The sequence below is a fragment of the Zalophus californianus genome, chromosome 1 (genome assembly GCF_009762305.2).
Source record: "Zalophus californianus isolate mZalCal1 chromosome 1, mZalCal1.pri.v2, whole genome shotgun sequence".
Lineage (NCBI taxonomy): Eukaryota > Metazoa > Chordata > Mammalia > Carnivora > Otariidae > Zalophus > Zalophus californianus.
The window spans coordinates 94,936,331-94,957,465 of NC_045595.1; positions in this window are offsets into that span (position 1 = coordinate 94,936,331).

A 21,135-nucleotide genomic window follows, 5' to 3' on the forward strand; every position below is an offset into this window, starting at 1 on the left:
TTCTCCCTCTGCCTCTGTCTCTCATGTATAAATAAAATCTTAAAAAAAAAAAGGAATTTCCAAGAGAGGTTGTTATTTTGCAGAAGTGGGGGGCTGGAGGGGCCTTGGTGGCCACCAAATCCAGGAGGGACCCAGTGGTTTGAGGGAGCATCTGAGAAAGTAGAGACCAGGGGGACATGTGGGGAAGTAGGTAGACACTGGGTCAGACCAGGCAGTCTAGGAGAGACAAGGCCAGACCACAGAGAAACCTCTGATCTTGATGGCAGTCTGGTCTCAAGGCCATGGACTTGAGTCCCTTTTTCTTTTTTCTTTCTTTCTCTCTTTCTTTTCTTTTTTTTCATTAAGTTCAATTAGCCAACATAAAAACACATCATTAGTTTTTATGTGGTGTTCAGTGAATCATTAGTTGCATATAACACCCAGTGCTCATCAGATCATTTACCCTCCTTAATGCCTGTCACCCAGTTGCCCCATTCCCCCACCCCCCTCCCTTCTGTAACCCTCAATTTGTTTCCCAGAGTCCAGAGTCTCTCATGGTTTGTCTCCCTCTTTGATTTTTTCCCATTCAGTTTTCCCTCCCTTCCCCTATGGTCATCTACACTATTCCTTATATTCCACATATTAGTTAAACCATATGATAGTTGTCTTCCTCTGCTTGACCTATTTCACTCAGCATAATCCCCTCCAGTTCCATCCATGTCCATGCAAATTGTAGGTATTCATCCTTTCTGATGGCTGGATAATATTCCATTGTATATATGAACCACATCTTTTTTTTTTTTTTAAGATTTTATCCATTTATTTGACAGGGAGAGAGAGAGAGAGAGCGCTCACAAGCTGGGGGAACAGCTAAGGGAGAGGGAGAAGCAAACTCCCTGCCAAGCAGGGAGCCCGACTCGGGGCTTGATCCCAGGACCCCGGGATCATGACCCCACCCGAAGGCAGATGCTTAATCAACTGAGCCCCCCAGGTGCCCCTGAACCACATCTTCTTTATCCATTCATCTGTTGAAGGACATCTGGGCTCCTTCCACAGTTTGGCTATTGTGGACATTGCTGCTATGAACACTGGGGTGCATATGCCCCTTCTTTTCACTACATCTGTTTCTTTGGGGTAAATACCCAGGAGTGCAGTTGCTGGGTCATAGGGTAGCTCTATTTTCAACTTCTTGAGGGACCTCCATAATGTTTTCCAGAGTGGCTGCACCAGCTTGCATCCCCACCAACAGTGTAGGAGGGTTCCTCTTTCTCCATATCCTTGCCAACATTTCTTATTTCCGTCTTGTTAATTTTTGCCATTCTAACTGGTGTGAGGTGGTATCTCGTTGTGGTTTTGATTTGCATTTCCCTAATGGCAAGTGATGTGGAGCATTTTTTCATGTGTCTGTTAGCCATTTGTATGTTTTCTTTGGAGAAGTGTCTGTTCATGTCTTCTGCCCACTTCTTGATTGGATTTTTTGTTTTTTGGGTGTTGAGTTTGAGAAATTCTTTATAGATCTTGGATATCGGCCCTTTTTCTGTTATGTCATTTGCATATATCTTCTCCCATTCCGTAGGTTGCTTTTAGTTTTGTTGATTGTTTCCTTTGCTGTGCAGAAGTTTTTATCTTGATGAAGTCCCAATGGTTCATTTTTGCTTTTGTTTCCCTTGCCTTTAGAGACATGTCTTGAAAGAAGTTGCTGTGGCCAAGGTTGAAGAGGTTACTTCCTGTGTTCTCCTCTAGGATTTTGATGGATTCCTGTCTCACATTTAGGTCTTTCATCCCTTTTGAGTGTATCTTTGTGTGTGGTATAAGGAAATGGTCCAGTTTCATTCTTCTGCATGTGGCTGTCCAGTTTTCCCAGCACCATTTATTGAAGAGACTGTCTTTTTTTCCATTGGATATTCTTTCCTGCTTTGTTGAAGATTAGTTGACCATAGAGTTGAGGGTCCATTTCTGGGCTCCCTATTCTGTTCCATTGATCTATGTGTCTGTTTTTGTGCCAGTACCATGCTGTCTCGATGATCACAGCTTTGTAATATAGCTTGAAGTCAGGCATTGTGATGCCCCCAGCTTTGGTTTTCTTTTTCAATATTCCCCTGGCAATTTGGAGTCCTTTCTGGTTCTATACAAATTTTAGGATTATTTGTTCCAGCTCTGTGAAAAATGTCAATGTTATTTTGATAGGGATTGCATTGAATGTGTAGATTGCTCTGGGCAGCATAGACATTTTAACAATGTTTATTCTTCCAATCCATGAGCATGGAATGCTTTTCCATCTCTTTGTGTCTCCCTCAGTTTCTTTCATAAGTGTTTGTAGCTTCTAGAGTACAGATCATCTACCTCTTTGGTTAGGTTTATTCCTAGATATCTTATGATTTTTGGTGCTATTGTAAGTGGGATCGATTCATTAATTTCTCTTTCTTCAGACACATTGTTAATGTATAGAAATGCAACTGATTTCTGTGCATTGATTTTGTTTCCTGCCACATTGCTGAATTGCTGTATGAGTTCTAGCAATTTTGGGTGGAGTCTTTTGGGTTTTCCACATAAAGTGTCATGTCATCTGCAAAAAGAGAGAGTTTGACTTCTTCTTTGCTGATTTGAATGTCTTTTATTTCTTCTTGTCTGGTTGCTGAGGCTTTGAGTCCCTTTTTCTTTCCTCAAAGAAACTGCAGAGTCTGACTAAGATGGTGTCATTTGACAATTTACACTTTTTTTAAAAGATTTTTTATTTATTTTTTTTGAGAGAGAGAGAATGAGAGAGAGAGAGCACATGAGAGGGGGGAGGGTCAGAGGGCGAAGCAGACTCCCTGCTGGGCAGGGAGCCCGATGCGGGACTCGATCCCGGGACTCCAGGATCATGACCTGAGCTGAAGGCTGTCGCTTAACCAACTGAGCCACCCAGGTGCCCGAAATAGGAGCTCTTTAGCTTAGATCTTGTTTAGAAGTTTTTTTTAAAAAGATTTTATTTATTTATTTATTTGAGAGAGAGAGAGAGAGAGACTGAGAGATGGAGAGCACGAGAGGGAAGAGGGTCAGAGGGAGAAGCAGACTCCCTGCTGAGCAGGAAGCCCGATGCGGGACTCGATCCCGGGACTCCAGGATCATGACCTGAGCCGAAGGCAGTCGCCCAACCAACTGAGCCACCCAGGCGCCCCTCCCATTGGACATTTTAAAACCTGAATGTGTTGCTGGGACCTGCTATGGTCCACAGTGGTAAAAGCCAACAAGTAGAAGGGCTCATGCTCAAATCTTTGAGTGACTGTATCCATAGCTTAGAGCCACTAATCTCTGTCTTCTCTTTTGTGAGATAATAAAGCCCTCACTGTTTAAATTCAGTTTAAAATAATCCAGAAGTATTGGGATGCCTGGGTGGCTCAGTGGGTTAAGCCTCTGCCTTCGGCTCAGGTCATGATTCTGGGGTCCTGGGATCGAGCCCTGCATCAGGCTCCCTGCTCAGCGGGGAGCCTCCTTTTCCCTCTGCCTGCCATACCCCCTGTTTGTGCTCTCTCTCTCTGACAAATAAATAAATCTTTATTTTTATTTATTTATTTATTTTTAAAGATTTTATTTATTTATTTGACAGGGAGAGTATCAGCGAGAGAGGGAACACAGGCAGGGGGCCTGAGCCGAAGGCAGACGCTTAACGACTGAGCCACCCAGCCGCCCCAAATAAATATATCTTAAAAAAAAAAAGAATTCTTAAAAAAAAAAACCCAGAAGTATTATAATTGATGCAGAGATATAGCAGTTTATTCATCACAACTAGATTAATATAATCCTGAATCAGAAGAGATTTTATTTATTTATTTAAAGATTTTATTTATTTGACAGAGAGAGTCACTGAGAGAGGGAACACAGGCAGGGGGAGTGAGAGAGGGAGAAGCAGGCTTCCCACTGAGCAAGGAGCCCAACACGGGCCTCAATCCCAGGACCCTGGGATCATGACCTCAGCCGAAGGCAGATGCTTAACAACTGAGCCACTCAGGCGCCCCTCAGAAGAGATTTTAGAGGTCATCTATCGATGCAATTCTAGTCTAAGTTCCTACAGGGAAAGGGCATGAATGTGAAGTCACTTCTGCTCCAAGGCTGCTGTTTACAAGATGGGTGGCCCTGCACAAGTTATTTAATCTTGCTCAGTCTCACTTTCCTCATATAATAACAGGAAATATAATGTAGTCCATGGGAATTCAGTGAGATAATGTTAGTCCATCACAGACTAGCTACCCAATAAAAAGTAGCTGTTATGGTTATTATCCAGATGAAAAAGGTATGGTCTTTGTTTCAATAATATCATAATAAAGGCGTATGGAAAAGACAAACAGCTACTAAATACAAAGCAAGATGAACTTGAACGAAGTTGTAGGAATCTAGGGATGTGACATTAAGAGTTCAGAGGCAAGGAAAGCTTGATGAGCAGAAGGGGAGTTGGGATGATAGTTGATTTTTATTTATTTTTATTAATGTCCTGAATCTTTCAGATTACCTGCAAAAAATATCTATTTCCTATATAATCACATAAAATTATTAAAATATAATATACACTCCTCAACAATTTATTTATATTTATTTTACCTCAAAAAACAATTTAAAGGAAAGAAACAGTCAAATATCAAAGATCCCCACTTCAATGTGTTCTTTTTTAAAAGTGAAAAACTTGGGAACATTCTAAATCGAATTAAATAAATTAGGCCACATCCACATGGCTGGATATGATGCAGTTGTTAAATAGTTGTAAACTGTGTAGCAATGTGGACGAACGAAAATACTTGCTTTGTCAGTAGTCAGACTTTGAATGATTCTTGGCTTTCCATTGTAAATTTTTTTTTTGAGAGAGAGAGAGGGAGAAAGAAAGTGAGAGAGAGCGGGGGAGGGGAGTAGGAGCAGAGAGAGAGAGAGAATCTTAAGCAGGCTTCATGCCCAGTCTGGAGCCCGGTGTGTGGCTCGATCCCAGGTCCCTGAGATCATGACCTGAGCTGAAGTCAAGAGTCTGATGCTCAATGGACTGAGCCATCCAGGCGCCCCTTTCCATTGTATTTTTAAGTTGCCGTAATTATTAGAGTATTGTTTGTGCAATAAGAAAAAATGAATGAAGTCAAAGAAAGTGAGTGTGAAGTTTCATAGGAACATTAGGGTCTATTGTGTTACATTCTTTGCTCTGGTGGTTGTAGGGATGTCTGCTGGTTCTCCAAGCCCTGGCAGGTCGTGTCCATCCCCCCTCCCCCGCCGCCCCCACCCAGAACTTTTACCACTCCAGGGAAGCCAGGATGTGGAAGGCACAGCTCCTTGATTTGGCCAGGGCATGGAGACCACCCTCTTCTTCAGTGGCTGGTGGTCTGCTTTCAGCATCCGCCTTGTCTCCGGGGGATAGTAAGGCAGGGAGACTGGGTGTACTCTTCTTCTTCTTCTAATATTTTATTTATTTGAGAGAGAGAATGAGCAGGGAGAGCACCAGAGGGAGAGGGAGAAGCAGGCTCCTCGCTGAGCAGAGAGCCCGACATGGGCCTGGATCCCAGGACACTGGGATCATGACCTGAGCTGAAGGCAGATGCTTAACCAGCTGAGCCACCCAGGAACCCCTGTTCTTTTTTTAGTATTCTCTTCCTTGATGTTTGGTACTATTCGTGAAATGGATAACAAATTAGGAGGAAGACAGGTGTAGCATGTTCCCCTGAGCACCTGTGGGCTCAGGTAAACAGGTAAAACAGAAACAGTATCTGGGGTTCTGGGGTATTCCTATGATGCTTTCCTCCTTAGGTGCTGCATTTGCTAGGCCCGGGTCCTACAGCCGAGAGCCCCCTGAACTAACTTCCACTGAAGTGATGGGGTCTGGAAGTGCCCTTTGAAGAAGGGCAGTGCCTGACCCCAAGGAGCACCACCACCGGTCTAGTGGCAGGTACCGTGCCTGCCAAGCAGCGGACGTGAGCTCTTTGGACCGCCTGGGCGGGCTCTGGGCACCGAGTTCTGCTTTTCTTTGGGGCCATTTGTAACCAGGGCGGGGAGGGAGGGTCTCTGGGTGTCGCGGCGCAGGGGCGGGTCAGCTGCGTCCCGTTAGCGGGGACAGGCTCCGCCGCGTAATGGGGACCATACCCGCGCTAATGGGAAGCAGCCGCTGCGCCCGGCCGAGCCTCTTCCTCCCACCCGGCCCCAGAGAGGCCGAGACAAAACGGAAGCGCCGCGAGAGGCGCTTTGATTCCAATACGAAACAAATTATTCCTCCCGGAATGGAACAAAATAAGTCAGAGTGGAGTCTCATGGCCGTCATTCCTCCCCGCCAGGCCGCTGCCGGCGGCCCCAGGCCTGCAGACCCCTCGACAGTTGGCGGGGACGGTACACGGGGCGGGGGCGGGGGCGGGGACGGGGGAGGGGGGCTCCTCGGCTACGCGGGCGGGGGAGGTTGGAGCCCCCGGTGACTGGGCCAATGGCGCGCGCGCGGGGGTCCTAATCCTATAAGTCAGTTAGGCACCCAGCTGCCGGGACTGGCTCCTGGTTGAGCCGAAATCACCTCCCTGCCTGTGGTCCTCAAACTTGGGTGAGGGAGCCTCAGAATCTCCTGGAGGACTTGTTAAAGCACTAATTGCTGAGCCCCGCCCCTAGAATGTCTGATTCTGTAGGTGGGGTAGGGTCTCATAATTTCCATTTCCAGGTAATGCTGGTGCTGCTCGTCCAGGGACACTACTCTGAGAATCACTTGACAAATATGTAGGCAGGAGCAAGCCTGGCTGCACTGCCCAGACATTCTGGCTGAGTCCCAGAGAGGTCGGCAGGGGGTAAACTAGCCAGTAACTGCTCCCAGGACCCACCGACTGATGAATATGCCTCCCTTCACTTTCCTTTGGAGCCTGTTTTTGATTGACCACCATTGTCCAACAGTGAACCAAGCAAGTCCCACTCCAGAGCTCAGGGACTGGAATTTCCCAGCAGCCTGAGTAGGTAAGGGGGCAAGAGCCAAAGGCCTTTGAAGAACACTTGTAACTGCCCTAACACTCCAGGCAGTGTGAAGCTTCTGTTCAGATCCCTGGCCTTTAGAGAGGCCCCTGACTCTGTGTCACCATGCCTGGGCCAGAAGTCATCTCTGGCAGGGAGAGTCTCTGTGTGTTGAGGCTGGGGGTGGGGGGGGGGTGAGGGGAGGTGGGGGAGTGGGGAAGGGTTGTTGTGTTATAGGGTGTCGGTGTGGGGAGGACAGGGTCAGTAATTCTTGCTGGGGTGACATCTGAGGTCATGGAAACTGCTTAGAGATCTAAGAACCTGAAAGAGATTAGACTTACTGTGTGTTTCAGGAGGGGGCTATCTGGGATAAGCAAGTGCCTTCCCTCCCTGCATGCCCTGGAGAAGACCAGTGGTTCTCAAACTTAAGTGTGCATCAGAATCACCTGGAAGCCTTGGATTGTTGTCCCCACCCCCAGAGTTGCTGATTCAGTGTGTCTGAGGTGGGGCTGAGAGTTTGCATTTCCAACAAGACCCCAGGTAATACTGATGGTCTGGGTTCCACACTTTGAAAACTGCAAGCTTAGGCTGTATTTGGCATCTCCAAGCCCTTTCTGTAGCCTCAGAGTGGTCATGGTATGTGTGCCCAGCCTGTATGTCCTGCATCAGCCCCTGGCCTTTGTGTGACTGCCTTTCCCAGTTTTCTGGAGGTGATTTGGTCTTGCTGTCTGTCCACCTGGCACTGGGGCCAGGGAACAGCTCTCAGGGTCGTTCAAACTTGGTCGTTCAGCATCCCCAAACTCCCATCCCCATTCCTGCACTCAGCCAGGCATGAGAGTTCCCTTCTTCTTGTCATCCCTTATCCTCTCCCATTTGCTTGAGTTGCAGCCCCTAGGCCAGGCTGGAAAGAACGGGAAGTTGAGAAAGCAATCAATCCCTTTCATACGCTCTTAGGATCCATGCAAGGCCAGGCCTAGAGGGGTCGCTGCTGCACTTCTGCCAGTAACAGGATCTCTCTGGGATGATACTCCTTTTTACTCTCTATCTTGCACATCATAGCTATTTGGGAAATACTTGCTGTTTGGCTGATAAATTGTTTGGGAATTTACTAAGGAGGGGAAATAAAGCAAAACAAAATGAAGACACTCCTCAAGATTGCCACAGACTAGGACAGGTTTTGATCATTGTTAGCCAGCTTGGCGAAGGAGGCACAGTTTTTCGTCTCCTGTGTCAGAAGCTCCTAGGTGGGAACCCTGAAGCACAGGCCTGTGGGCATGAGCAAACAAGGTCAGCGGGATTCAGGGTTGGGAGCTTTGAGACTGCCGCAGCAAGCTGGAGACCTTGGAAAAGAAGGGGCAGATGGTCTGGGGGGGGCTGGGGCCAATCAAGGCCATGGGGAGGCATCTGTTCTAGTGGCTCAGTATCTTGAGAAAAGGCAAGTTTCGGGGCGCCTGGGTGGCTCAGTCATTAAGCGTCTGCCTTCGGCTCAGGTCATGATCCCAGGGTCCTGGGATCGAGCCCCACATCGGGCTCCCTGCTCCGCGGGAAGCCTGCTTCTCCCTCTCCCACTCCCCCTGCTTGTGTTCCTGCTCTTGCTATCTCTCTCTGTCAAATAAAAAAAGAAAGAAAGAAAGAAAAAGCAAATTTCTTTAGGAATGTAACTGAACATTTATACCAAGAGGTTTAGAAAATGTTAAATGTGAGGGGCACCTGGGCTCCCTGCTCAGTGGGCAGTCTGCTTCTCCCTCTCCTCCTGCCTCTCCCCTGCTTGTTCTCTCTCTGTCTCTTAAATAAATAAAATCTTAAAAAAAAGAAAATGTTAAATGTGAATAATCATGGCATTTGAAATTTGGATTAGGATGTCAATCTCCAATTTAGATGAAAACCAGCCATACACAGCCCATTAGGTTTTAATAATTTTCCTCTTAATTACTTGTACTTTGAGGCTGTTTATTTAGGAAATGGCTAAATTGGCTGTAGGTTTCTTATTTGGTTATTGCTGTGATTCTCAACCCTAGCTGTATATTGGATTCACCTGGGTTGATTTGAACATTCCTGATTCCCTGGCTACATCCCAGATGTAGAGCCTGGGTGCAATATTTTTTTGACTCCCCAGGTGATTTTTGGAGAGCAGCTAGCTACTTATTGGAGGGGCCAAACTGAGGCAAATCGGAGTTTGGGGGTGTGTGCGCTTAGCTGCCAATGAGTGCTGTGACTGCTTTCTCCCTGCAGGAAGAGACCATCAGAAATAATTACAGGACTCTCCACCTTGACAATAGCTTCATTCGCCAAGACCAGAGGTGGACCTCCAGGACAAGATCTGACCCAAGTGAACCAGTTTCTCTCTCACAGGAAAATGGACTGCAGTCCTCCCTGAACAGAGCAGAGGGGAGGCTGGTCAGGGCCGCAGGAAAAGTTGGTGTGCAGACGGAAGCTACCTGGGTTCCTGTCATCACCTCAGCCCCTGTTCTAGCCCTTCAGGAAGTCTGGCTGCCACCCCGCCCAGGGCTCCAGGGCTCCTCACCTACAAGTCCTTATAACAACTCTACACTCCCACTGTTTGGTTTAAGCCAGCTCTAGTGGATTTATGTTACCTGTGACCAAAGAGGCCTGACATGTATACAGACAACAGTGCAACAAAAGCACACAAAAACAAACATGTATTCCCTCCCTCCCCCATACACACACACAGACACACACACACACACACACTCACATCCAGTGTTTGAATAGGCTTTTTGTAACTCCATGTGGTCCCAATGGAAGATTCTTTGGAATCTATATTTTCTGGAGTCCACTTGGAGAAACCTCAGCTTTTAATTCAATTGGGAACAGCAGTGGTTCCCTACTGTGGTTCCTTAGGCTTCATCAGAATCACCTGGAGGAACTGACCTACAGATACACACATACATAGCTTGCCAGGCACTAGCCCCAGAAAGGCAGACACTGGCCAATTTGAATAGGATCCTGAAATCCATACCTTAAAGTCTTTCTCCATGAGATTTTTTTAAAAGATTTTATTTATTTATTTGACAGAGAAAGACAGACTGAGAGGGAACACAAGCAGGGAGAGTGGGAGAGGGAGAAGCAGGCTTCCTGCTGAGCACAGAGCCTGACTCAGGGCTCCATCCCAGGACCCTGGGATCATGACCTGAGCCGAAGGCAGACACTTAACGACTGAGCCACCCAGGCGCCCCTCTCCATGAGATTTTGATAGGCCATTGAGTCTACTGGGATCAGATAGCTAAATTAATGTAATCTATGAAATTCCTCTTTAGCCTCATTTCTAGATGGAGCTGGTGTCCCTATCAAGTTTGGGAGATGGCATTTTGTTTGGGAGATGGATAAAAGCCTAGTCTGAGGCCATGCAAAATAGGACCCAGTGATGTTCAGGCTTGTTGGAGCCCATATACACAAGCAATCAGGCCAAAGGGACCCTTCCAGATTGACTGCTTGAGCTGGTCAAATGAGCCAGCTCATTTGCTTTGCCCTCTTAGCTTTGTAGACACAACTCCCCCAAAAAAAGTATGTGTGCGTGTGTGTGTTTGTGTGTGTAAAGCAACAAATGTACCTTTTATTTTAGAAACAAAAATATCATTTCTGACCCAACAATAGCCGGATCCCTGTGAATGAAGGGTTTGCATATTTTCCTGTTTTAACGGTTCTAGTATAAACAGTCCAAGCCCAGGCCTGATTGTCAGAAAGTCCTGAGCAGCCCAACCAGAGTGCTGGAAATGACTTCTTCAGCCCTGAGAACCTGGGCCCGGCTTGGTGCCAGGATTCAGGTTTGTGTTTAACAGTAGCAATGGGGTCAGGAGTTGAGGGAGAGGGCAATTGCAGTGATCCCCAAGACCAAAGCTAATGCCAGAAGCAACAGCAGAAGCGGTAGGAGCAGTAACTACCATGTATTGAGGATTTCTTTGTACAGGCACCAGGCTAAGTGATGTAATTATTTGAATACTTTAAAAGTTCAATGTGGTAGCGTTATTTTTCCAATTTAAGAATGAGATTCAGAGGGGTGCCTGGGTGGCTCAGTCGGTTAAGCAGCTGCCTTCGGCTCAGGTCATGATCCCAGGGTCCTGGGATCGAGCCCCGCGTCGGGCTCCCTGCTCCGTGGGAAGCCTGCTTCTCCCTCTCCCACTCCCCCTGCTTGTGTTCCCTCTCTCGCTGTGTCTCTCTCTGTCAAATAAATAAATGAAATCTTAAAAAAGAAAATGAGATTCAGAGAGGCTGAGAAGCTTTTCTGAGGTCACACAGCCCTAAGGGGGCAAGATTCAGGATACAAATGAAGGCACATTTGTCTCCTATTACAAGATACCACACACAGGGGCACCTGGGTGGCTCTGTTGGTCAGCATCTGACTTCAGCTCGGTTGTGATCTCAGGGTCCTGGGATGGAGCCCTGAGTCAAGCTCTGTGCTCAGCCAGGAGTCTGCTTCTCCCTCTCCCTCTGCCCCTTCCCCTGCTCATGTTCTCTCTCTCTCTCAAATAAAATCTTTAAAAACAAACAAACAAACAAGCCCAAGATACTGCACACAGAAGCCCAGGTCACAGACACCATCTTGTGTGCCAGCTGTGGGTATAGGGCTTTGGTCCTAGAAGCAGTCCAGGGCAGCTCTTCAGATAGATTGCTGGTCCCTGATTTCTTTCTTTTGTTTTTACAGACATTTCTCCGAGCACTCTAGCTCCACTGGTCTCTGGCAAAGGGAGGTAACAGTCAGCAGGGACTGGAAGGCTCTTTCCCAGCTCCAGGCAATCCCAAGTTTTTGGGTGGATCCTTTGTGCCCTGCGGGTGGGATGACTCTTCTTTTTGGGCTAACAAAGGACTCAAGATTTATTGATCAATGACTGATTATTTAGTGACCCAGGGAGGGAGACTAAGGAGACTTTCCTGGACCTGAAACAAAGAGATTTGTGCTGTTATATAAAAAATTATGGTTCATCCATATGATGTAGTATTAAGCATTTGTTGAAAATCATGTTTCAGGGGCACCTGGGTGGCTCAGTCGTTAAGCATCTGCTTTCGGCTCAGGTCATGATCCCAGGGTCCTGGGATCGAGCCCCACATCGGGCTCCCTGCTCCGTGGGGAGCCTGCTTCTTCCTCTCCCACTCCCCCTGCTGGTGTTCCCTCTCTCCCTCTCTCTCTCAGATAAATAAAATCTTAAAAAAAGAAAAGAAAAGAAAAGAAAATCATGTCTCAGGGGCACCTGGCTGGCTCAGTTGGAAAAGCATGAGACTCTTGATCTCGGGATTGTAAGTTTGAGCTCCACGTTGGGTGTAGAGATTATTTAAATAAATAAGCTCTTAAAAAAGAAAATCATATTTCAAAGAATAAGATATGGAGAACCCTCATGGTGAAAGCTAAAAGGTAAAACATAGGATACAAAGTTGCAAATTCTGTATAAAATATGTCTTTAATCATGTAAAATTATGTAAAATATATAAATAAAAGAACAAAGTCACCAAAATGTTAGCTGTGGTAACCTCATGGGGGAGGGATGGGATTTCCTATAAGTTTTGTTTTCTTAATGAATTTTAATGTTTTATTTCCCCAATTTTCTTCAATCCGAATTATCTTTGTAAAGGAGGAAAAATGTGAAAACGTGAAAAGTCCTAATATATAGCAATGGAAGTACACAGGTATGATTATTGATTGATTTGGCTCTCAGCTTGGATTTCAGCCTACAGAAGTGTCTTCTCGACTCGCTGCTTAGGGCTCATTTCAAGAGCGAGGATGGAGGCATTTTGAACCAGTTCGTTACCACTAGCAGAACCTGAGAGAGGCTCTGTGTGGGGCAGGTCAGAAACTGGCCCCTGCCTGTCCTTGAACGCTCTTACTTTGGTGGGCGAGACAAGTGCACTGCAACAGAGGCATCCAAGCGCCAAGGCTACTACTGTTAAACGGGGTTGGAAGTTAATCGGAGCGGGAGGGCAGGGTTTTCTTGGCGTAGGCGGTAACCCTCGGGATACCAATCTATGCATGGTGCTGGAGTAAAGGGGCTTGAACACAGCTCGGGGCTTTCCCTGGGGTCCCCCGAGTGGGCCATTGGCCTGCAGGGAAAGGCCTGACGGACGCCTGTGGGTTGCGGCTTCCCACGCCCCGGTCCCGTTCCTCCCCGAGGGCCAGTCGGCTGGGGATCCCGGCGGAAGCCGCCGAGCGGCTGGATTGCTGGCGTAGAGCTTTGGCTCTCCAAGCAGGCCACTAGTCCCAGCACTCAGTCTTTGGTGTCGGCGCGGGCAGGGGCCAGAGATTGAAAAATACCAGAGGATTTCGACAGTGGTTGAAAGTGGGACGGCCACTCCCAGGATCCAGCGAGAACGGATCGCCTTGCCCCGCGCGAATCCCTCGTGGGCTCAGATTCTGAGCCGCTGAGGGAGGTGGCGATGATGTCGCTTGGTGCCAGCAGAGGGCAACCTCGAGGCTATGCGGCTGACTGGGGACCTCGCCAAGCAGCGGACTCCCTTCCAGCGCCCAGGCTTTGCTGGGTGAGGGCGGCCTTGGAGCCCGGAGACCAGCGACCTCAGTCTTCAGGAGTCGGGCGCCAAGGCCCAAGGGCACCTGGCAAGTTGTGGTCAATTACACCCCTCCGGCAATCTCAGTTTAGGAGACTGAGGGCTTGGGGCCGGTGGTAACCAAATGTGCCAGAAACAGCAAGAAGCAAAACCTACACACAGAGGGAATACATACATACATACATACATACACAGAACAGATTCCAAGGGTGTAGGAACCTTTTAAATGATGCTAGTGAGAACTAGGATATTCACGTCCTTGGGGAGTGAAGTCAGAGGCTAGGAGCTGGGTGGTTCCCAGAGGCACGCAGGAGACATGGCTCAAGCAGGGACCTGGAGATCCGTGCTGGGGACAGAGGAACTGTGGTCTAGGGATCCTGACAGAGGTAACTGGGGATTCCAACCCCGACTATACCCTTCTGTAAAATGGTGGGCTCTGGGTCTTTTAGGGTCTTGAGAGATTCGAGACAGCAGAAACTCAATGAATTCAAGTTTCATCCCTGCCCCAGCTCTGGCACAACACAGGGCTCCTGGGTTGGCTGTTCCGGTGAAAAGATCCTGTCACCGCGTCGTTTGCCCGACGTGGTTGTATTGGAGACGCAGGCCCCCCAGGCTTTGGGACCAAGCTGCTCATGGCGGGCCTGGAATCTTGGGTGCTCTGTCTCTGCGCTCCAGGGAGCCCTGAATTCTCCTGTCTTCGGCATTGGATTCACTGAGCTCCTGCAGAGCTCAATTATCCGCCAACGAAATGAAGCCCAGGACCCCCGCGTTGAGTCTCTCGGCAAGCCTGGCGAAGGGCCAAAGCCCGTTGGGCCTGGGGTTGCTTGGCACTAACCAGGCCAATCTCGGAGCACACTGGGCAAACACATTTACGCTCCACAGCGGGCAGTCTTTGGCTGGCCTTGATCTCTTACAGACAGTGTGCTCACGGGCATCGATTAAGTTCTCTTGGTTTGTTTCTCCGTCTAAAGTTTGAAAGGAGAGCATTTCCCCAGGTAGTTATGAAAATCGTGATTGAAAACTGGATAGGCCTGTGTAAAGGTGAGGAGTAATTACCACTCAAGAGCAGCCAACTTCATCAGTGCTTGCACAGCGTGTGAACAGGACACATGCAAGAACAGTATCCAAACGTGTGCACATGCACATCATTCGTGTGAAAATGTGTATGCCTGTCTCCCTAGGTGCACGGCAAATGCACACATGTGTGCATCTACGGTACGTGCACACATATGGGACACCCTCGTGCAGACGTGTGCATGCGCATTCCTCATGCGAACACTGCTGTTTCTGCCTAGAGTCAGAGTGTGCGCGCTGCTCAGCTGACCCGTTTCTCTCGAACTGGGTCACTGCCATCGGGGGTAACGTGCCGCTCCAGGGTGCGGGAAAGCCCGGATCCGGTCAGCGACTCGGCGCCGCCAGGCTCCTTTATCTCTCATCTGCCGGCGGGTGGGCAGCTCCAGTTTCAGTAGGGACCAAGATCCCCGAACCGGCTGGTGGGGGAAAGGGGCAAGAAAAGGAAGAGGTGGAGGGCGCTCCAAACACGCGAGGCTGCAGGGCCTCACTCCTCAGGTCTGTCGCTTTTTCTTTACCTCCCTAGGTCGCGTCCCCAAGGTAGACAAAAAGAGGTATCCCGATCCTCCATTCAGCTCAGGAGAGACGGCCTGGGCCCCCTACCCTCACAAGCCATTAAAGAGAGAGGCGAACCGAGAGTTCGCCCTCGGTTTTGGAAGATAAGCCGCGGCAGCGCGGACCTGGGTCCCAGGGTCTGCAAGTGGTGTGCGTGGGAGGCGCGCAGCGTGGCGGCGGGAGGTCGCTCCACCTCCTCACCAGCAGGTCGCCCGGCTCGTCTTCCCTCGCTTTTGTAGGATTCTAAGCCGCGCAACCCTCGCGTCGCCTGGGTGTGTCTGCGGAGAAAAGGAGACACGCGTACTCTGGGAAAGCAAGGCCGCCGTCAGGCCGAGGCTTGAGTGCCGCGGCGACCGGTGTTTCTAAATCGCAGAAAGCGATAGGATAGGGTCACAAACGCTCTCCCGTCGTCTCCGCAGACCTTTCCGGCGACCAGGACAGCGTCACGCAGAAAAGTTGAGGCCAAACGCTGGAGGGGTCTCCGGGGCCGCGAGAAGGCACAGAGGCGCAGCGGCGACAGACACCGCACGGGTTCGGATCCTGCGGGCCAACCGAGCCCAGCCGCCGCGAACGCGAGTCTCCGAAAAGTGGCGCACGGTTCCACTTCTGAGGACCGCGTCAGGCGAGGTCGGGCGGGGAACCACGGCCGCTCACCCTCGGAGAGCCTTGAAGTAGGGGAACGTACTGCTGGTGGGAACTTAGTGGCAGAAGGAGTTTAGTGGCGGAAGGCTTTCGGGGAAAGTCGGACAACGCGTCTCGGGGTCTGGGCCGGGGCCGGGGCCGGGGCCGGGCCTGGGGTTGGGGGAGCAGCCCCTGGCCGGGTAGCCCGGGTTCCGGCAAGGCCGGCCTGTTGGAAGCGGCCAGTGGGACGGCCCCGCGGCCCCCTCCCTCGGGATTCCACAGGGCTCTGACCCGGCCTTTATCTCGGCGCGGTCAGCTGTCGTGGGGGCTTCAGGAAAGAAGACAAAGGCCCGGTGTCACTGCAGGCGGGGGCTCGGTTTCCTGACTCTCTGCTCACACTCACAGCCTTTAGCGTTGGCCGGGGGGAGATTTTTTTAAAAAAAATATGTGCCCAATTTCCTTCCCCCCCTCCCTGAAACAAAGAAAAAGCAAAAAGCATATTCGCCTTCCCTCCTCGTCCATAGAGATGAAAGTTTCCTGGGATCCTGCCCTTTCCTTTTCTTTGCCTGCCTAGAGAAGTAATTTTCCTTTGGACATAGAGGAAAATCCCGGGAAAGGTTTTGTTTGATTCGGCTTGTTAGTATTATTACCAACAGAGTCAGGCTGAGCTCCCAATTCGGAGACCCGGAGTGGCGGGAGCTCGGGTGGCCTCTGCCCTCTGCGCTCGGCATCGCCGGGGACGTTCAGGGTCTCCTGCGCTTCCTCTGCCCGCCCCGCCGGCGGGAGCACCCGGTGCTCACACGGGCCCAGTCATTTCCCCCCGAATTTTGTTTAGAGCTGCCGGGGAGCGACCGCTCCTCTCCCGCAGCTCTGCGCTTGCAGCGCCGCCCCCAGGCCGGCAAACGGGAGGCCCTGGCGGCGCAGGCCCGGGTCGGCCGAGCCACTGGCCCCACAAGGCCCCCGCTCCCCACCCGCTCGCGGCGCCTGTGCTCGCCGCAGCTCGGCCCAACCCGCTTCCTGCGTTTGCCCCTCAGGTTTCCCGTTTCTGCACAAAGACCGAGGGGGGGGGCTCTCCCACTAGCTGACCTCCGCCACCTCCCGCCCCGTCGCTACCTACTACTTTTCTGACAAAAAGGGGGGGAAAATCCTCAAACAGCTCCGCGTTCCAGAGGGAGGCGCCCCAACGCGGGAGGCGCCGGCCCGGGAGCCTGAGAGTGGCGGTTGCGCCTGGACTCAAGCGCCAGGCTGGGTGTCACTCCGCAGGTCAGCTGGGCCTTTGTCAGAGGAGACCTCGACTATCCGGGAGGATCGCCTTAGGAGAAGAGAGAGGGCTGCCGGAGGAGCCCTGGGCTAGGCCCACAGTCTGTGTCCCCAGGGCTCAGGTATTCACCGCCACGACAAACACGATGCACCTCTTGCTAAGAGTCAGGGGCCTGGGGCAGGGTAGACGCAATCGCCGGCGCTCTGAATTGGAAAAGTGCTCCATGGTCTGGGCTCTCGGGGGGCTCAGGGGTGGCTGTGGCCCCTGAGCTAGAATGTCAGACCCTTTGGGATTACAACCCAAGGCCTGCCCTTCCTTCCTTCTTTCCTTCCTCCCTCCCCTACTCCCTCCCTCCCTCTCCTACCCTCCTTCTCTTCTTTCCTCCTTCTTTCAATATGGGACAGAAAACCGTATGACCATCTACTACAAAATGGGCATTTTGTCGTTAGAACATTTAATTACTTTAAAACCCTGCAAGATAGATATAATTATTTCTATTTTATAGATGAAAAAACTGAAATTCAGAATGTGTGTTTTGCTCAAGGTCACACAGTTATTAAAGCAGGTTGCTGGGTCCTATACTAGTTTTTTTGGGCTGAATGGGCCTTGCCCCTTCCTGCACAGGCCACCTCTCTGGGCCGACACGGTCTTAGAACAAGCTTGTCAGAGCTTATCACCAAGCTGAAGCCTGTGTAGCAAACAGCAGGCACAACAGAATGTTTTGGGGGACAATCTGCATGCAGCTCAGTCCTGTGCTTCCTTCTCCTCTGGCTGGCTGCCCCTTAACCCAGCTCCCCGAACGTCAAACATTGGCCTGCAGGGCCTGTGCCACTTGGAGAGCCTAATGCGCAGCTGGGCTCAGTGCTCTCAGGTCTCTCCATAAAATTTCCAAGGCATTTGCCCCACAGATAGCTAGGTGACCCCTGGATGGCCCCTTCTCTTTTCAGGTTTCTTAAATGTAAGCTAAGAGAGTTAGGGTCCATTCTTTTATGACAGAATGGATCCCTGTTTTCAGAAAGTAGAAAGCAGATAAGACTGCCTGGTTTTAAGAATCCTTAATTTCTTGTTGTCCCTAAGGCAGAACTGGGGGCATGAAGGTTACTCCCAACCGCTCCGTGCCTCTGGTCCCCACCACACAGGAGAGGAGTGCCTTCTGGTCCCATCCTTCCCTATAAGTCTCACAGATCTACTCCAAGAAGCAGGGCCAGCCCTATGGAGGCAGCTGGACCAACAAGGCATTGCCACCACCAGCTTAGCTCCACAGAGTGGGGGTACTGCAGGGCTCCTGAGCCTGACCAAGCAGCTTCCTGGCCCTGATACCCTCCCTGGCCCAGTGGTTCTTGGGCTCCAAGCCCCCATTAAGGAAAGAGCTTATTCATGGGCGGACTATCTTGGGTCTGACCCAGTTTCCTGACCCATTCTCTACTGCCCCACTGACTGCAAGAAGCCCTGGTCTGCCCCTGATTTCCTCCCACCGCTAGGGGGCTTTAAGAAACCTGGAGCTCCAGCCTCCTTTAGTGGGAGAGCCAGGCAAGGGCAGGACGGCACCTAACCTCAGGTGAAATATCCTGAGCTTCATGCCCACCCAAACTGGGGATGTGGGGGCAGTGAACTCTTTAATTATGTAAAGGGGAAGCAGGCCCAAGACACCCTCTGGAGTAGAGAGTGAGGCCATCCCAGAAAATACCCTAGTTCCGGCCCCCGCCATTCCACAGTTCCTTGGTGCATGTATTGCACTGGCAAAGATTTTTCCCACACCCCCCCTGAGAGCAGGACACCTTACCCCTTCAACCCAAGTATTTTGGCTGGGCGGTCTTAGGGGGCAGGGCTGACCAAGAATCTGTGTGTAAATGTGAGGAGGGGGGTTCATATTGTCAGTGATGACTGTGAGGGTGTTTACATGCATACAAGCACATACACACTCCTTATTCAATACCATGTATAGCAACTCATTACCCAGGACATGCAGAAACTGGCAGGGTATTTGCATCAAACTCTAAGTTGTATTTATAGTATACCCTGACAAACATAAATACATACATCCACATGGTCCAGCCATCTAGACCAGACTATATATGCTAAGGCATAATTGCTATATATCAGGAACTCTCTCAAATACTTTTGCTCTCACTTAGGGAATTCCTTAAATCATCTTCTCTAATAGAAACTAGAACGTGCAAAGGAGAGGAGAGAAAGGAAATGAGAGATGAAGAAAGTCAGCGATTGCCTCAAACTTTTAGCACTGGGGGAAATGACCAAACTATAGAGTTATGGAGAAACCCCTAGGGCTGGAATTAGAGACAGATGTCTTCCTGTGGGCATCCATTGGGAAGTGGGGGTATAATCTGTCTCCCTTCTGTGTGTGGGATCTCTCCTCCCATCCCTGTGTAGAGCAGGAATCCCTTACCGATTCTTTCATTTCATTCTCCATACTTGGCGAGACTGCCACTCAGCTTTGGGTGCTTCTTGCCTTTCAGCTCTTGGGGACAGAAAGAGGCTGTCCTCCACTGCTGCCCTGGGCCAACTTCCCCGACCTCCCTGAAACCTCTGCCCTGGAGACTTTCCTCTTTTGCTTTCTCTGCTTGGGATAGCAGTTAGGGGGTGCCAAGGACCAACCCTGCAACAGACAGCCTCAACCAGCTCAAGCAAAGGCTCTATATGTATTCTTTGTTATCATTCAGCAAGCCAGGATTACATACCAAGGACGTAAGTGCACACATTACCAATGACTTATGAATGCAACACACACTGTGGTCTCAGTAAGCACTCCTTGAGTATTAGGCATATGGTTATTACAATGCCCAAGATATGTGCCCTCTCCGAAGGCGAACGACAGACATACACACCTCCCATCCTGTCTCCAGGACACGACTTATACTGTCCACACATATTTGCAGCAGGCATAGACTACACAGCTGCCCATGGGAGACATGTTCACACCACAGAAAGCACAGACAGACACACGCACAGCAGTCCACTTTCTTTTCCACAACTCCTCATAGTCAGACAATGGTGCAGTGGCTCACTAGACGCACCCAGATACTAGGCCTGACCAGTCTCTTGGGCTTCCCACGCCAGCTGAACCTCCCTCTTCAGCCTGCTCCTTCCCGCCCCCCTGGCATTGGCAGGCTCCAGTGGAGGTCGCAGGGTGATGCTCCTCAGAACAGCCTGGGCCTCATCCTCCACCTTCTAGCCTCCCCAGGGATACCCAAGGGAGGAAAAGTGTCCCGCGTCAGAGACACTTCCCCTTGGGCCCAACAACACATAACAGGGATCCCACCCTCATGATCCCACAGCATGACCACTAGTGTAGGATGAAGTGGGAGGCCTGCAGCCTTGGTCCCTGTCACCAGCTGGCCCTGACCCGCTGGTCAGCCTGGACCTGTGGCTCCTGCTGTCTAGGCTGAGTGGGGGCAGAGAGGGACACATGGCTGGAGTGGGGTCCAGCCCAAGCTGCACCGCAGTGGAGGGAAGAGCTGGCTGATACCTGTCATCTCATCACCAGACTGAAGGCCAACCACCCCTAATACCCCTTGAGCTCCCGGGACCGCAACATGGTCAAATGTCCGTGTGCCTGCGAGGAAGCACCCGTCTGAATTCGTTATTGGGAGAGTCTCAGTAGAAGAAAAGAAGGGAAAGAAAATAGATTTCTATAGCCACACAGTATGTTCATTCCTCTCTGATACTCCTATATCTCTCACACGTATCTCAAGGTAAATGAATTCTGATTATTAAAAAATAATAAGGCAATCAATGTAAGTCGCTCCTTACATTTGTGTAGAGGTTTGCAGCCTATAGAACATTTGCCCAAACAGGATTTTTATCTATTCGGAATAAACTCTCCTGGTTAGTATATTTGTCTGGAAAAATAGAAACGTATGAGTTCAATATAATGAACACACAGTCCATACACCTAGTACGACTGCGTAAGAGGTAAAATACAGACTTGAATAGATGCAAAAATCCAACAAATCCTACCTACGCCCAGCGCTTGTGAACGAACCACGACTCATAAAGTCTCTTTGATGACGTTAAATAGCCACTACAGACCAGCGATGACACAGAAAACAAACAATCCCCCGGAAAACAGCAGCAACAACAACCACAAACGCCCTCCACTCGGGCTGCCCTCAAACCCTTATTTATCTGAAAAAGGATAAAACTTGGCTGGAAATCTCCCTCTTGTAACCAGCTGCTGAACAAAC